We start from the raw sequence: 19706 nt of genomic DNA, 5'->3' as shown, positions 1-19706 counted from the left end.
TTCCAAAGGAGGAGTGATCAGGGCAGCCAATTCCCTCCATCTCTGCGCATACTCTTTAAATGTCTCCTTATCCCTCTGAGACATAGACCTCAGTTGGTCTCTATCAGGCGCCATATCCATATTGTACTTATATTTCTTGACAAAAGCGTCACCCAAGTCATTAAAAGTACGAACACTTGCACTATCTAATCCCATATACTAATGGAGCGCAACAGCGATCAACCTATCTTGGAAGTAATGAATCAATAGTTGGTCATTGTCAGTCTGAGTAGACATCTTGCGAGCATACATCACTAGGTGATTGAGTGGAAAAGTGTTCCCTTTATACTTTTCAAAGTCAGGCACTTTGAACTTCACCGGGATCTTGATGTTAGGCACTAAACACAACTCATCAGCACTCTTTCCAAACAAGTCCTCACCCCTTAGCATCTTCAATTCCTTGTGCAGCTCAAGAAACTGATCTTTCATTTCATCCATTTTCTTATAGACATCCGGACCCTCACACGGCTCAGAGTGATAAATGGTGTCCTGTACACGAGGTAAGGTGTGCACAACAGGAGGTGGCACAAACATGTTTGGCCTAGATGCTGGCATAGAAGCAAAAGTAGGCGCAAAGCCTTCAGGCATAAAGTTGGATGGAATTCCCCACGGGAATCTGGCAGGCATAGTGGGTGCAAAATGAGCGGTAACAACAGGCATGGTAGAGGTAGCCACCTCTGAAATAACTGTCCTCTGAGGAGGAGGAGTTGCAGGTGTTGGAGAAGCTTGGCTCTGAGCGGCAAGAACTGACTCCATCATCGCAGTCAGGCGGGCGATCTCGTCCTTCAGTTCTATGTTCTCTTGCTCTAGATGCTCCATAATTCTCAGATGATTGGTGTGGGTGTTGTACCGATGAGTTAGCTTGGCTAAAGCACATAAGAAACACCAATGAGACATCTGGCGAAAGAGAAACCTGCTTATGCAAATGATGCATGAAATGCAATGCTTGATTATTTATTTTTGTTTTCAAGGAACTTACTTATATCATTTGCAAATATATATATATATATATATATATATATATATATATATATATATGTATATCAACAAATGCAATAATTTTTATATGAAAAAAATCTCTTTTCATTTATATAATTGGAAGGATTACACTGAGTACAATTATAGAAACTAAATGAAAAATACAAGAGAAAAGGAGACTAGTCATCCTAAGGATCCCTAACAACAATGTCAGAAGCCCTAGCTGAAGGCGCATACTTCCTTCGAATGCGATGGATCTCAGTCTCAAAAGAAGCCTTCATCTGAGTCTTCTCGAGGACAAGCTAATCAACAATCTTCTTCCAAGCAATGGAAGGCTGAGGTATGCTAGAGGATGAAACGTCTGGATCTCTCTGTCTCTTCGTCACTCGGTCTTCAAGTAGCTCAATAAGTGCATCTTTGTCCTTAGACTCCAACTGCAACTCTTCATGCTTCTTGCTCAAAGCACGGAAACGCTCTTCCCACATATCCTTCTCTTGCTTCATTTTGACGAGCGCGTCTTCCAACTCCTTTACATCTTGGTTAGGAAGAGTTAATGGCTCAACCACAACCATAGACATAGGTCTTTCACAAGGATAAGGGATCTTCAACTCCAAAGCTCTCTTCTTCACCCAAAGAGTGTAAGCTTCCAAAGCTACACAATTTCCCGGACCAAACTCGGATCGTCCCTTCCTATGCACATTATGCTAAGCATGCACAATCTTCTGCTTTAAATGTTGGAGATCTTTACCCTCTTGATAGAAAAGACCTTCTAACAAAGTGTTATTAGGTTTCTCTCTCAAGGGGAACCCAAGTTGACGACGAGCCAGAGTTGGGTTGTAGTTAATTCCTCCTTGTGTACCAATGAGAGGCACATTAGAGAATTCACCACAACTATCAATAATGTCCAAACTTCCCAAAGAAGGATCATACCAAACTATATCATCATTAGTGAGAGATATACGTCTCTGAGAGCACCGTAGACATTGTTTGTTCTCCACAAAAGCAGAAGTCTAAGGCAAGTGCAAAATAAACCACTTGTACAAAAGAGGAATACAACAGACGATCGTTCCACCACCCTTATAATTCCTTAGATGCAAAGAGAAATACATATCACCCAACAAAGTAGGCACAGGATTCCCAATCAAGAAAAGTCTAATGGCGTTAACATCAACAAAACCGTCAATGTTAGGGAACAAGGCCAATCCTTAAACGAGCAACACAAAGATAGCATCGAAAGCATCCACACTACCGACTTGAGCAAAAGTAGTAGCTTCCTTGATGACGAAATCAGATGGAAACCTAAACAATCCTCCTTTCTTCACCCAACGAGCCTCTATCTCAGATTTCTTCAAGTGAAGAGCTTCAGCAATAAGATTAGACCAGGGAATCTCCTTCAACCCACTAAAAGGAACTCTACTAGAAATAGGTATCCCCAAAAGATGAGAATACTCCTCCAATGCAGGCACAAGCTGAAAATCAGGAAAAGTGAAACAATGGTAGAGAGGATCATAGGACTGCACCAATACACTCAAGAGTCCTTCAACCACATCAGCAGACAAGATGGATAGAAGCTTCCCATGACGTTGTTTGAAGTCCAAGGGATCTAATACAAAAGATGCTAGCTTCCTTAACTCTTTCAAGTCGGGACATTTGAAACTGTACTTCTTAGTGTTCCTTCGTCCATAATCCATGGTCTGAAAATATTTGCAAATGATACCTCAAATCCTTGAAATTTCGTGTGATGAATGTTATGATGTGCATGAATGCATGAATGCAACAATCACAAATAAGGGATCACACAAAAGGCAAACAAACAAAGGTCAAGAGATAAATCGAATCATTGTCAAGATCAATCATCCATTTTGGTGGATTATAGTTTACACCTTATCAACACCCAAGTTCCATTGATATTAACAAGACTTGATTGGATCAACAAAGAATCAAGGGTTTATTGTAAGTCACGAGCATGGAGTATGGGAAAGAACCATCCCAAAGGAGTTAACTAAGGATAAAAACCTATATATCATGTTCTAAAATGTTCCCAGGGTCTTAATTCCATCTATCGGATATTACAGGTTAAGATGACTGACTCATCGTCCCATAATATTCTCAAGAGAAACTCGTTTGAGTGTAGTATCGCGTAACAACTCTTATCAAGTCTAACTTGAACAGTCTCCGCACTACGTCCTAAATAGGCCAAGAGGGGGTAAATGTTCTACGGTCCTCAGCTTCTCGGACCCAAATCAGAGACAGTAATGCCTAACCACAAATACTTGTGTAACATTTCCAAATCCAAAAGTGTCTCCACTAAGCAGATGAATCTCAAGCCAAGTTGTTAAGGACTACTCCACACAAGTTGAACATGACTATACCCTCCTCTTATCTTAATTGCACTCAATTTCAAGTTAGAACTTATCTCACCACTCAGAGATCACCAAGCACAACAAGCAGATTATATCACACATACATATATACAAACATCACATATATACAAATATATACACACAAAAACTAGGCTAAACCCACTGGAGACTACTCCACAGCAGAGTCTCCAATTAATTTTTGTAGTGGTAAATTCATGATCACCAAGCTATGGATAAGCTAGACGTCAAATAACAAGAGTCGCCACCGCGCTTTTATTGTTTCGAAGGGAAAAGGAAAAAGTACGAACAAAACCCAAAAGTAAGAAGTATACAAATCAAAACTAATAAAATGTCAGAGATTACAGGTAAGGGGGTTGGTTACACAAAGGGAAGGTGTTAGCACCCAAAGTGTCCTAGGTACTCCTAGGGAGCCCTTTTTGTGTGCATATGTACTTGGTATGAAGTGATGTTTACAAACAAATAGAGTGGGGGGATGAGAAAAGAATTCATTAATTATATTTTTGTGTTTGACAAGACCTTAAGGACTTATGCCTACGTACCAACATAAAAATGAGGGATCAAAACCTCATAGTTCGTGATACAAATTTCAAAGTGGATGCATTGCTTTTATTAAAAATTAAGTTTGAAAGGCGTATAGGCCTGAAAATGGTTTGAATGAGTTAGTTCTTTTTGGATTTTTGAAAGTTTAAGTCTAGTATAGTTAAGTTTATTTACAGGTTTGATTTAAGAAAAGAAGTTTGAAAATGCAATGGCATAAGGCCAAAGTTTCTTTCTTTTTGCAAAGTGGTCAAAGTTTAAACCAAAATAAGTTCAAACAAAGAAAATTTTAACAGGAGGGAGAGATTTTTAAATTAAAGAAATGGGGAGAAGATGAAGAGACTAATCCTATGTACAAAATTAAAAGTTAAGAGATGAAAAGATTTGACCGATGGGTAGCGATCCAATAGGCAAAAATGCCATATAGAAACCCCAAATTTCCTTGGACATTTAGAATTAAGAAACACGCAAATGCACAATTATATCAATCTTGAAGAGCAAGGGCATCAAATAAAGATAGCCATATCCAAGATTTAGCCACTCCATGATCTTCTTCAAATTAGCACATGTAACAGATGAATTCCACAAGTCACAGGTTCAAAATAACAACTTCGCAATGATAATATTGAAGATGAACTCAAAGGGATCTTGAATGATGTATCAGATGAAGTTCCAAATTGCAAGCACTTGGTTTCACAAAAAAAAGTTGGCATTGGCCAAGTCCTTTAGCATAGGAATATTGCCTAAATTCTAAGTCCATTTGTCCAAGATCAAGCCAACAGTCCACACAAAAGTTTTTTTATGGTTTTTGTTGTTATTATGTACATTAATGGTCAAAGACCACACAAACAAGCAAAGTATACACAAACAAGATATATCACACAATGTGGTCCAAATGGACAAAGTGAAAATTGCATTAACATAAACAATTAGAATGGTATGAATACTTGTAAATGAATAAAGGCTAAAATTAAGTGACATTAAAGTAAGTGGCTTGAAATTAAAAGTTAGTTGTTGTGGCGGTAAATTCATGATCATCAAGCTATGGATAAACTAGAGATCAAATAACGAGAGTCGCCACCGCGCTTTTATTGTTTCCAAGGGAAAAGGGAAAAAGTACGAACAAAACCCAAAAGTAAGAAGTTTTCAAATCAAAATTAATAAATTGTCAGAGATTACCGATAAGGGGGTTGGTTACACAGAGGGAAGGTGTTAGCACCCAAAGTGTCATAGGTACTCCTAGGGAGCCCTTTTTGTGTGCATATGTATTTGGTACAAAGTGACGTTTACAAACAAAATAGAATGGGGGGATGAGAAAAGAATTAATTAATTATATATTTGTGTTTGACAAGACCTTCGGTCTTGTGCCTACGTACCAACATAAAAATGAGGGATCAAAACCTCGTAGTTCGTGATAAAAATTTCAAAGTGGATGCATTGCTTTTAACAAAAATTAAATTTGAAAGGCACCAAGGCCAAAAATGGTTTGAATGAGTTAATTCTTTTTTGGCTTTTTGAAAGTGTAAGTCAAGTATAGTTAAGTTTATTTACAAATTTGATTTAAGAAAAGAAGTTTGAAAATGCGATGGGATAAGGCCAAAGTTTCTATCTTTTTGTAAAGTGGTCAAAGTTTAGAACAAAAGTAGTTCACACAAAGAAGATTTTAAAAAATGGTGGGAGATATTTTGAAATTAAATAAGTGGGGAGAAGATGAAGAGACTAATTCTATGCACAAAACTAAAAGTTAAAAGTTGAAAAGATCTGACCAAATGGGTAGCAATCCAATTGACAAGAATATCAATAGAAACCCAGAATTCCCTTGGACTTTTTAGAACAAGCAACACACAATTGCACAAATATGTTATCTTGAAGAGCAAGGCATCAAATAAAGATGGCCACATCTAAGCTTATCTATTCCATGATCTTCTTCAAAATATCCCATGTAACAGATGAATTTCACAAGTCACAGGTTCAAAATAACAGCTTCACAATGATCATGTTGCAGATGAACTCAGAAGGATCTTGAATAATGAATCAGATGAAGTTTCAAATTGTAAGTACTTGGTTTCTCAATAGGTTGGCATTGGCCAAGTCCTTTAGCATAGGAAGGTTGCCTAGATTCTAAGTCCATTTGTCCAAGATCAAGCCTATAGTCCACATAAAAGTTTTTTAGGGTTTTTTGTTGTTATTATGTACATTTATGGTCAAAGTCCACACAAACCAACAAAGTATACACAAAAAAAATATATCACACAATATGGTCCAAATGGACAAAGTGAAAATTGCATTAACATAAACAATTAGAATGATATGAACAATGGCAAATGAAATAAAATGCTAAAAGTAAATTCATTAAGGTAAATGGCTTGAATTTAAAAGTTAGTAGTTAATAGGTTAGAAGTTAGTATTGTATTTCTTTTGCTTTTCATTTTAAGATATTCTTTAGAGAACACTCAACCCACTTATCACAAGCCTGGATCCTTGAACCAAGACATCTGCTAAAGGAATGAAAAACACCAAGTTTTCACACAATACAATGAAAGAGGGGAGACTTACAATCTCACTAACTAGAATACTTATGCCTTTTATGTCACAAATTTAGCGCTATGTTAAGCAATCTTAATTGGACTTATGTAGAAGTCACAACTATTTGAGGCCAGGCTATACAATTTTGGTGTTAATGCATGTTAGAGACATAGTATTATGAACTATGCTCATGAAACATACCACACACAAAAAGAATATGCAAAAGGTGTGGCCTAATCTCATCCATACTCGTGTTAATTTTTCAATCAACTAGATTTAGGACTTTGAGATATCATAGGCCAAATGAGATGAATGCATAAAGAAGGGGGATGATATGAAGTGAGGGGGGGGGGGAATAGATGAAAACTCAAATTGATCAAAGGAGGACTTTTACCAAATTAATATCATTCATTCATTTTTGGAGATGGAATGTACATTCCATCAATCCCCTATATCCAATGATATTAACTCACCAAAGTCAAATCAACCTTGACCAAGGCCCAACAACAATAGCCAAACACCAACAAAGCATCACAATTGGTCAACAAATTTATTTGGCATTTAATCAAATTAAAAATACTAAAATAAGGAATTTTAATTAAATATGGTTTATCCAATTCCTAAAACCTCATCAAAACACCAAAGAAATGGCCATGAGATTTATCATAGGTCAAACAAGGTCAAAGGACCTTGGAGAAAAAATTTCATAAGTTTTGGACATTTAAAAGTATTTTTAAACAATTAAAAACAAATGCAAAATCAATTAAATCATGAAAAATATTAATAATGATCCAATAAATAATTTTAATTCAGAATATGAAAGAGGAAAATATTTGAAATATTTTGGTGAAACTCTCATATTTTTTGGATCAATATTAAAATTAATATGAATTAATGAAAATAAAGCAATTAAAATGAAAATTAAAATAACAAAAAACACGTGGACCACTTGATCTCCCTCATTAATTGAGGTGGTAGATCTAGTGGCCACAACCGCGTAATCCACGATACGCCCTAGTCAGCGCACCACAAACTTGGTAATTCAAACCAAAGCACGAGATTATTTCATTTCATAAGGATCCTGTGGCTCAGAACCATCCATCTCACCACCGGTGTCCAAAGGTCGGTCGTCTTCTCCGGCGACCCTGGCCGGACTGGTTCAGTCATAACCATCACCAAAATTAAAAAGGACATGATTTGAAAGTAAAAATGGCACTGAGCATGAATCTGACCTTAAGTTATCTAACTCCAAGTATCTTGAGAGATACATGGAGTTGAAATTTGAGGTACATGAACTGAGTTGCTTCGATTTGGACTCAAAGCAACTCAATCTTCTTGCCCACATTGGTAGGACTTCAGACAACCAAAGAATCAATAGAATTGAGCAAGATTTAGAGAGAATCAAAGAGATTAATTTCTGGAAAATACCTTCAATGTAGGTACGAATTCGGCTGTTCTTGGCTTGGCTCGTGCCTGATCTCACTCCAAATGCTTGTAGAAGAAGAATTGAATGCTCAAAATGTCTTCGAACCCTGGAGTTTTGAAACTCAAAACAGTGAGAATTCAAACTCAATTTCAAGTTAAATTCTCAGGATTATCCTTTTGAATGAGAGGGTTAGAGGTTTGGGATCAAAGCTGGCGCAAATGTGTTTGAAATGCTGAGCATATGAGGCTCTATTTATAGCTGAAACCATTGATATTTGCAAACTTGAAATCACTTTCCAAAATTGGTCATTGATGATGCATTGGTGCATGGGCGTATACAGGCCTATGAAATCATTGCCTTAGGTCCATAAATGAGTGTGAGAGAGTCTGAAAGCAACTTGGCTTGCAAGGCAAGTGCGTGTGAAGATTTGAAGTTTGATCCTTGCCAAATGATGATACCATGTTCAAGCCATGCGCAACCTATGCATTCCTTGTCCAAAATGGATGAATTTGAGCTCTTTGCAAAGGTGAGATCAAGAGGAGCAACTTTCATGTTCAACACTTTTTTATTTGGAGCTTGGGACATGAAGAAATTTGAGGTGGAAGTTTGGAAATTTTTGACATATCAAAATTTTTCTAAGTGTCAAGCCATATGTCTCAATATTTCACCTTGCTTTAGTTTTTATATGAGCTTTAAATAAGAAAAGTGTCTTCATCAAAGTTGTATCTATTTCAAAGACCTTCAAAATGGTCACCAATTTAATTTCATTTGGATTTTAAATGATAGAGTTATTCATTTTGGAAGTTTGGAAAAATCACTTGATCAATGGTATAGGTCAAAAATGACCTATAATGTAACCTCATATCACATGCTCAAAAAAGTTAAATTAGCTCTCACTTAAAACATCAAAGTTGAATTAGACACATTAAATTTGATTTTGCAACTTGTAAATCTTTAATCTCATAAAAATTAAGCAAGTTATGGCCTTGGGAAGTTGACTTTCAAATTAGGGTTTAGACAAAATGACCTATAATGTTTTAACATAGAAAATGATTTTCCAAGCAAAACTAGATCTAGGTCTCAACATGAAAGTTGTTTGGAATGTCACTTAGAGTATGTTTTATCTTGGAATAATTTTCATATGGTGAAGATTTTAGGAGATAGGGTCTAGGGAGACCCAGTTTTGATCAGATGAATTCATCTGGCCAACCACCATTAACCAACTTGCTAATATTCAATTCTCTTGACTTTATAGGCTCATGGTAGATCATATATGCATAAGATGATGAATTTTGAAGTTTCCCTTGAGAAATTTGATCAATTGGTGAGATAGGTTGTTGGAGAAGTTACTCAAGATACCTAATCAAACTAGGGTTTCCAAAGCAAATCACCCTCAAACTCTTGAAGAAAACTTGATCAATATAACATGTAGAAACCATTGGGACTCATATATGATGATATTAACGATTCTTGGATCAATTCAATGGATGTGCTCTTTGTTCATGAGGGTCTCAAACCCTAGATATGAACTTGATAGATCAATGGAGATCATGCCCTACCTACAAAAGAGTTAGGCAAATGCAAAGAAATATTTTTGGTATTTTGGTTAGTAAAATGATAATATACAAGTATGTTACAATCACAAAGTGCTTGGTGATCTCTCCCAAAACAAACCCAATGAAATAGGGGTAAGGAGGATGCTAAGATATGATCCCAATGTTAATGCTTATGATGAATTTGCATGAGGGATATTAGGGTCAAAATTGGAGTCTTACAGTTGCCCCTATTTAAGGACATTCTAACTGAGGAGGCGAAGGTTAAAATCTTCAGGTCAACTCAGTAGAATGGCCTTAAATAACAACATAGAGAAACAAATTTTGGTCCATAAGAGACCTCATAATGCATATGACTTGAATGAAAAAGTTAATGCTCTATGGGGAAATATTGGCACAAAGGAAAAAAGGAATCAGAGAGACTAAAAATCCACAAGAGTATAATGCATTTCATAAGAAAAAGTCACTGGGGAGACAGAGACTCTGAGGGGAAAAAGAAGTTATGCGTAGGCCAGGCTACGACTTAGAACTACTGAGGGACTCAGGGAATTCCATACAAACATGGAAAGGACTCAGCCGGGGACAAACAACATTTGCAGGGGATACGAGTAAGTCAGGATAAAACTGAAGTACTTGAATCATGCAGGAAAAACGATTTCACTAAGGAAATGCGCACTTAACTCAACTAGGGAAGATAAACTTCAACACCAGAGGAGCAGAAATCCATTATCCACTACCTGTTACTGGGTAAAGAGATAATAAAGATCTGACAGTGAGGACATCCGTCATCGGTTAGGATGAACATATCAAGGATGACTCGCTGGGAACCAACAGAAGGGAATATTCATTACCGGTTACTAGGTAAGAATAGACTTGTTGGGGAAAAATGTAGAAAAATAGGATTTACAACTACCAATTATTGGGAAGAAGACCAAGGGTGAGAGTATCCGACATCGGTTAGGATGAACATATCAAGGATAAACTTGCCTAGGAAATGTCAAGGAGGATATCCGTCATCGGTTAAGATGAACATATCAAGGATAAACAGACTGAACAAAAAGGTAGGAATTACATCTATTGAATACTGGATAGAATACCGTCAAATAGAAAATCCGTCACCGGTTAAGATGAACATATCAAGGATAGACTCTGTTAGGAGGAAATAGGAATTACATCTATCAGTTAATGGATAGAATACCAAGCGAGAGAATCTGTCACTAGTTAAAGTGAACATATCAAGGATCAACTCTACTCAGGGAACAAAGAAAAGCAGGATTTACAATTATCAGTTACTGGGTAGAAGACCGCAAAGAGAAGGAAACCTATCATCGGTTAGGATGAACATATCAAGGATTAACTCTCTGGGAAACAAGAATAGGGATTACAACTACCTTTTTACTGGATAGAATACCAAGAAGAGAATATCTGTCACCAGGTAGGATGAACATATCAAGGATTAACTCTCTAGGGAATAAAAATAGGGATTACAACTACCTTTTTACTAGGTAGAATACCAAAAAGAGAATATTTGTCATCGGTTAGGATGAACATATCAAGGATAGACTCAAGCAGGGGAGAGAAAGATATTCGTCACCGGTTAGGATGAACATATCAAGGATATATTTCCAAGGGAATTAAATCCACTAGGGACTCTACTGCTGGGAAAAACAAGGGTACTTTTGTCGGGTATTGGGAAAGAAGTAACAAACTGCAAACTAAGAAGAATATTACCAGTTACTGGGCAATAGACTCTTAGGGGACCCAAAGCATATATCTAGGTAAGAACTAGAAATAAACGGTCAATCAAGACTCAACCCGTTGAGGACATAACCCAAGGGTAGTAATTCCATCCAGATAATTAACTTGGGAGGAAACTGAAATAGCAATAATCCTTGAGGGAACAAACTCAGTGGGGAAAAGAAGAAAGGTTAAAATCTTTCTGCTTAAGGGGTTGACACTCTACAATTGAAGGATGACAGACACCAGATTCAGTATGGGGATAAAGTACCACAATAACAGAGAATAAGAATCTCAAAGATAATGATGCACATATGCAAGTATGAAATTGTACGAATGTATATGTATATGTATATATGATGATTATGCTAGCAAAACCATCACAAAGGATACAAAGGTGTCGCAAAGAATTTGAATCATCGGTACAATACTCGGTCAATCCATAAAATATGGAGACAAATGCTGGAGAACAAGTAGATCAACATCCCAAAGGCTCAACCCTAGCTGCAGAAGGAGATGATCTACTGAGGAAAGAACATCAAATTTGTGGGGAATTTTAGGTCAACACCATAAAAATGGGAGACAACCCTACAGAGAAAATAAACTTCTCAGAAACTAGAAGGAAACTCTGACTGGGAGCAAGTTGAATGGTGATTGGTGGGGAAACCAAAGGCGGTCCACTGGGGAAGATCAACCATCTCTGAAGATCAATCCTACTGAGGAAATACGAACTCCGTTGGGGAATGCCGAAAATCTGTTGGGGACAAGGACACATCGCAGGGTATCTGAATCAACCAACTCAGTTGGGGACAAAGAAAGAAGCTCCACTAGGGATTAAACATTCTGCCGAGGAACTGAATCAACACAAACGTCTAGGGGTACCCGAAGGGTTAACTGCCTGGGGAACCTCTGATGTTTCGCATTTAAGGACATGTTGTTCATCAAAATACTGTTGATATTCCTTTTAATTGCTTTGAAAAATTCTTGCTTTTATATATTTAAGGAAAAACTTGATTTTGATTAAAAATTTAATTTCAAAATGATCATAATAAAATTTAAAACTATTGGCTGAAGTAAATAAGAGTAGAAACAATTGGATAAAAGCTCAACTTTATTTGATAGAATGGTAGTCTGTAAATGACAAGACTCCATAGATTTTACAAAGTTAAAACTGGTAGTTTACATGGAAAAGGGTTACATTGATTACAAATGATCCTTAATCCTTCTACAAACTCTTGATATCCACTGCGCTCTTGACCGCTACTGGGGTGATGAATCGATGTCAAACCTTGTGCTCAATCAAATCTTTAAAACCGTGAAGATAGCAGAATGTAGTTACTTGCCATAATCCCTAATTTTTGCATAAGTTGCCCCAAGGTGGGGTACTCAACTTATCGGGATTTTTTTCTCCTGTTTTTATGTCTCTAATTTTTGCCTGGGTCACCCTTTCGGGTTTTCAATCCACCGAGACGCTCATTTTTGCCTAAACTGCCCTTTCGGGTTTTCAACTTAGCAAGTTGTTCTTTTATTTTTAGGCGAAGTATTTCTTGACTACATCTGCGTTCACAGGACGAGTGAACTCTTCACCATCCATAGTCGTAGGAATCAATGCACCACCTGAAAAGGCTCTCTTAACAACATACGGGCCTTCATAACTAGGAGTCTATTTTCCCCTAGAATCTAGTTTGAAAGACAGGATTTTCTTGAGCACAAGGTCACCTTCTCTGAACACATGAGGTTTGACCTTCTTATCAAAAGCTTTCTTCATCCTTTGTTGATACAACTGACCATGACACATGGCAGTCAATCTCTTCTCTTCTATCAAATTAAGCTGATCAAACCTGGTCTGACACCATTCAGCCTCAGTCAACATGGCTTCCATGAGCACACGCAATGAAGGAATCTCAACGTCTACGGGGAGCACTGATTCCATACCATACACAAGAGAGAAATGGGTTTCCCCTGTTGAAGTGCGGATAGATGTACGATACCCATGCAAAGATAATGGGAGCATCTCATGCCAATCTTTGTACGTGACAACCATCTTCTGAATAATCTTCTTAATGTTCTTGTTTGCAGCTTCAACAACCCCATTCATCTTAGGTCTGTAGGGAGAAGACTTATGATGTGCAATCTTGAAGTCCTTACAAAGAGCTTCCACCATATTATTATTCATGTTCGATCCATTATCAGTAATGATCTTGCTTGGCACACCATAACAGCATATGATCTGATTCTTGATAAACCTCACAATAACTTGATTAGTTACATTTGCATACGATGCTGCTTCAACCCATTTTGTGAAGTAGTCAATTGCCACAAAAATGAAACGATGTCCATTCGAAGCTTTGGGTTCAATCATCCCAATCATATCAATCCCCCACATGGAGAAGGGCCATGGGGAAGAGATAACATTCAATAGTGTCGAAGGAACATGAATCTTATCAGCATAAATTTGACACTTGTGGCACTTCTTCACAAACTTGCAACATTCAGATTCCATTGTCAACCAATAGTAACCTGATTGCAACATCTTCTTTGCCATTGCATGTCCATTGAAATGAGTACCAAAGGAACCTTCATGCACTTCAGTCATCAACAAGTCTGCTTCGTGTCTATCCACACATATGAGCAAAACCATGTCGAAGCTTGTCTTGTACAGTATATCACCATTCAAGTAGAAATTGCTAGCTAATCTTCTCAAAGTCTTCTTATCTTTCAAAGATGCCCCAGGCGGGTAAATCTGACTTTGAAGGAAACACTTGATATCGTAATACCACGGCTTCTCGTCTTCGACCTTTTCCACAGCAAACACATGAGCTGACCTATCAAGACGCATCATAGACAAATTGGGAACTTCATTCCAATACTTCACTACAATCATCGATGCCAACGTTGCAAGAGCATCTGCCATCCGGTTTTCATCTTGAGGGATATGATGAAACTCAACCTTTGTAAAGAAAGTTGAAATCCTCCTCGCATAATCTCTATATGGTATCAAACCGGGTTGATTTGTCTCCCATTCTCCTTTGATTTTATTCACAACCAAAGCCGAATCACCGAAGACATCCAAATATTTGATTCTGAGATTCATGGCCTCTTCCAGCCCCATAATGCAAGCTTCATATTATGCCATGTTATTTATACACTTGAGGAGTAATAATCACTGCCCCAATGCCATTTCCATATTAATTAACAGCTCCATCAAATACCATGCCCCAACGGGAACCAAGTTCTGGCCCTTCTTCAAGCAATGGTTCATCGCAATCTTTCATTTTCAAGTACAAAATCTCTTCATCTGGAAAGTCATACTGCACTGACTGATAATCTTCAATCGGTTGGTGAGCCAAATGGTCAACCAAGATACTACCTTTGATCGCTTTCTGAGACCGGTATTCAATATCATACTCTGACAACAACATCTGCCAACGGGCAATTCTCCCCGTTAAAGCAGGCTTCTCAAATATATACTTGATTGGATCCATTTTGGATATCAACCAAGTGGTATGATTCAACATATACTGGCGCATACGCTTAACAGCCCAAGCCAATGCGCAATAAGTCTTCTCAAGCATCGAATACCGAGTCTCACAGTCAGTGAACTTATTACTGAGGTAGTAAATTGCAAATTCTTTCTTTCCAGTCTCATCTTGCTGGCCAAGAACACAACCCATACTATCTTCTAGCACAGTTAGATACATGATCAACATTCTTCCTTCAACAGGTGGAGACAAAATTGGAGGCTCAAGCAGATATTCCTTGATACTGTCAAAAGCTTTCTGGCAGTCTTCGGTCCAATCACAACACTGACCTTTCCAAAGAAGTTTGAATATAGGCGCACATGTGGAAGTCATGTGGGAAATGAATCTGGAAATATAATTCAAGCGGCCGAGAAAACCTCTGACTTACTTCTCAGTTTTGGGCGCAAGCATCTCTTGTATTGCTTTGACCATGGCAGGATCAACTTCAATACCCTTCACGCTGACAATAAAGCCCAACAACTTACCAGAACGAACACCCGAAGAAAACTTATTGGGATTCAAGCGGAGTTTATAATTCGTCAAACGCTAGAATAACTTCAATAAATGCTCAACATGTTCCTCTTCATCGATCGATTTAGCAATCATGTCATCGACATAAACTTCAATCTCTTTATGCAGCATATCATGAAAAGAGTAGTCATTTCCCTTTGGTAAGTTCCACCAACATTCTTTAAACCGAAAGGCATCACTCTATAACAGAATGTTCCCCAAGGCATAATGAATATGGTATTCTCCATATCTTCGGGTGCCATCTTGATCTGATTATATCCAGAAAATCCATCCATAAACGAAAGGAATTTGAATTTAGCAGTATTGTCTACCAACATATCGATGTGTGGCAGAGGGAAATCAACTTTCGGACTAGCTTTATTTAAATCTCTATAATCAACACACATGCAGACTTTTCCATCTTTCTTCGGCACAGGCACAATATTGGCCACCCATTCTGGATACTCGTCGGTTACAAGGAAACCGACATCAATTTGCTTCTGCAATTCCTCTTTGATCTTCACAGCCATATCAGGATGCGTTCTTCTCAACTTCTGCTTGACTAGAGGGAATTCTGGCTTCAACGACAATCTATGGTCCACAATCTCAGAATCCAAACCTGGCATGTCTTGATAGGACCAAGCAAACACATATGAATACTCTCGAAGAAGATCAATCAACCCCTTCTTGACATCTGGACACAGGCGAGACCCAATCTTGACTTCCTTCACATCATCCTCGGAACCCAAATTGACTAACTCGACTTGCTCTTCGAACGGCTGAATGGTCTTTTCATCTTGCTCAAGAAGATGAGGTAATTCATCACTCACTTCTACATCACTTTCCTCCTCGGCCTCAAACACAGGGCATTCAAAATTTGGAGAAGGAGAAGGATCATTGTATTTAATGGGGTTAGAAACCAACCTTCATAATGATTTGATATTTTGATTTTAGAGAAGTGAATTTGTGACCAAATATCATGCAGATGGATAATTATATTATTGATTTATGTTTTTTGTGATTACCATTTTCAGAATAAAGCAAAAAGTAAAAACAAACATCATAGATATGGATGCATAGAATTAATTTTATTGATGATCAATTTGAAAATGCCCAAACAATGTTCACTTCTCCCTTAGGCATAGGAGAAGGATTTTGAAAACATGTAAAAGCAATTTAGATCGATGCAAAATAACAGGAATATCAACAGCAGTCCAATTGTTGCAAGCCATTCCATGCGTCACAAAATTGGTGAGGTCTTCCTCTTCGTCATCTTCTAGCACAGCAACTAAGTGTTATTCATTGCCATGAATGAACCCTATGCTACGGAAGTTGAGTTGCATATCTTCATATCTAACAACTGATGAGCCTTTCTGGAACCCCAAGCCGGTTCTGCCCGGGTTGTCGGAGACCTCTACCATGCGCCCCCACTGATCAATAGTACCTTCTTCAACAATCTTCTGAGCATCTTTTAATGAGGACATAGGTGCCCCTACTCTCTTCTCATCAGCAATAGATAAGGCTTGGAACGGATTCCCAACCTCATCCTCAGCTTCAACATAAGAGAAAGATGACAGGTGGCTAACCAACAGCGCCTTCTCCCCACCAAAAATCACTAGCTTGCCATTCTTGACAAATTTCAATTTCTTTTACAGAGTGGAGGTAACAGCTCCCGCCTCATGAATCCATGGCCTTCCCAATAAGCAACTATAGGCCGGGTGGATATCCATTACTTGAAAAGTAATCTGAAAATCACTCGGACATATCTTAACTGGAAGGTCCACTTCACCAATTACTGTCTTGCGCGAACCTTCAAAGGCCTTTACGATTACACCGCTATACCTCATGGGTGCTCCTTGGTAAGATAGCTTTGACAAAGTTGACTTTGGAAGCACATTTAGTGACAACCCAGTGTCAACAAGCACGTTTGACAAAGCATCTTCCTTGCAGTTCATTGAAATATGCAAAGCCAGGTTATGATTTCTGCCCTCTTCAGGAAGTTCTTCGTCACAAAAGCTGAGATTGTTGCAAGAAGTGATGTTAGCCACAATGTGATCAAATTGATCCACAATAACATCATGCTCTATGAAGGCTTGTTCAAGAACTCTCTACAGTGCTTCTTTGTGTGCTTCAGAATTTATCAGCAGAGACAACACTGAAATCTTTGAGGGGGTTTGGAGTAGCTACTCTACCACATTGAACTCGCTCCTTTTGATTAGTCGGAGTACCTCATCATCATCATTGGCTTTCAAGTTGCTGGATTCACCAGACTTATCTTTTGAACAACCAACTGGATCTACATTAGGCACCTCCGCCTTCTTACCAATAATTGATTCTTCTTTATTTTCTGGGAACACCGACCCAAATACTCGACCACTCTGGGTCACCTTTGTTACATCAGCAATGCTCATCACTAAACTAGTCGCAGGTAACAGGACCTCTTGACCATCCTTCATCATTGTAGCATTATACTTATACAGCACAGCTTTTACAGATGAATACGGGACTGGGCCCGCTAACCGTATTACCAACGATGATACTGATCTATGACTATTGCTGTTACTGGAGTCATACTGGATTACCAACCGCTCTTGTTGCTTGAAAATGGGCACTATGAAATTTACGTCATCATCTACATGATGGGATTGAACAATTTGGATCATGCTTTCATCCATCAACCGTTGGATATCCCTTTTCACAACTTCACAACCCCTTAGTTTAACACTACAAATAACACAAGCATCATGATCGTGCTCACATTCACTTACCAAATAAATATCCTTATGCATCTGCACTAAGGACCTCCTGATAAAACGCACATCAAAAACCTTGAATTCTCCAAGACAACCATCCACCATATTCACTGAAGAGTTTCCATGAGCGGCCAAAGGGTTTTCTTTCACATTTGGCGCGCGGTCCTCGAAGGACACCATACAACTCTTCATAAGCTTCTGAACCTCATACTTCAATGGATAGCAGTTTTCAATGTCGTGTCCAGGTGCTCATTGATGAAAACACAATGGAGCTCAGGTTTATACCACCAGGGAAGTGGTTCTGGACTCTGTAGTGGGTTCCTCGGTTGAATCAAGTTCTTAAGAACTAACGAGGGATACAGCTTTGCATATGACATAGGAATCGGGTCGAAATAAACCTTCTTCCTCTCAAAGTTTTTTTGATTGTTGTTCGTATTGTTGTTCGTATTGTTGTTGTTGTAGGTGTTTGCTCTTTGTTGCGGTTGTTGTTGTTGACGTTGTTGTTGTTGTTGAATGGGTGTTTCTTGCTAATTAGAAAATACCGGAATTACCGAGGATACTTGATGATGATGATGTTGACGGGATGTTGGATTTCTTCTGATCTGAGGCCTCCTCCGCCTCCCACTGATTACTGCATTCGTCTCACTGTCTTTTTTCTTACTGAAATTACTACCATACCTCTTACTTGTTGACACCTCCTCTTTTGACAAACATCCCTCACAGACTCCTTCCTCAAGCCTCATCCCCATATTTACCATTTCGGTAAAGTCACTAGGGGCACTAGCAATCATTCGTTCATAGTAAAACGAACTCAGAGTTTTCAAGAAGATCTTTGTCATCTCTTTTTCCTCCAAAGGAGGAGTGATCTGGGCACCCAACTCCCTCCATCGCTGCACATACTCTTTAAATGTCTCTTTTTCCTTCTGAGACATAGACCTCAGTTGGTCTCTATCTGGCGCCATATCCATATTATACTTATACTGCTTGACGAAAGCCTCCCCCAAGTCGTTGAAAGTGAGAATGCTGGAACTGTCCAACCCCATGTACCAACGAAGCGTAACACTAGTCTGACTATCTTGGAAGTAGTGGATAAGAAATTGATCATTGTGGGTCTGAGTAGACATCTTGTGGGCATACATCACAAGATGATTGAGCGGACACGAGTTCCTCTTATACTTTTCAAAGTCAGGCACTTTGAACTTCACCGGGATTTTGACGTTGGGCACTAAGCACAACTCAACAACACTCTTCCCAAACATATTTTTACCTCTTAGTGTCTTCAATTCCTTGCGCAGCTTAAGAAACTGATCTTTCATCTCATCCATCTTCTCAGAAACATCCGGACCCTCAGATGGCTCGAAATGATTAATGGTATCCTCTACGCGATGCAAAGTATGCACAACGGGAGGTGGCACAGACATGACCGAGCTAGATGCTGGCATGGAAGCAAAGGTAGGCGCAAAGCCTTCTGGCACAAAGTTGGACGGCATTCCCCACGGGAATCCGGATGGAATATTCAGCGCGAAGTGGGCAGTAGCAGGCAAGGTAGAGGTAGTCACCTCTGAAATAATAGTCCTCGCAGGAGGAGTGGCAGGCGTTGGAGAAGATTGACTTTGGGCAGCAAGAACTGACTCCATCACGGCAGTCAGGCGAGCGATCTCGTCCTTCAGCTATTTGTTCTCTTGCTCTAAGTACTCCATGATTTTCAGATGATTGACTCGGGTATTGTATCGGTGAGTCAG

The sequence above is a fragment of the Lathyrus oleraceus genome, chromosome 5, assembly GCF_024323335.1.
Source record: "Lathyrus oleraceus cultivar Zhongwan6 chromosome 5, CAAS_Psat_ZW6_1.0, whole genome shotgun sequence".
NCBI classification, from domain to species: domain Eukaryota; kingdom Viridiplantae; phylum Streptophyta; class Magnoliopsida; order Fabales; family Fabaceae; genus Lathyrus; species Lathyrus oleraceus.
This window is presented reverse-complemented; position numbering follows the sequence as displayed.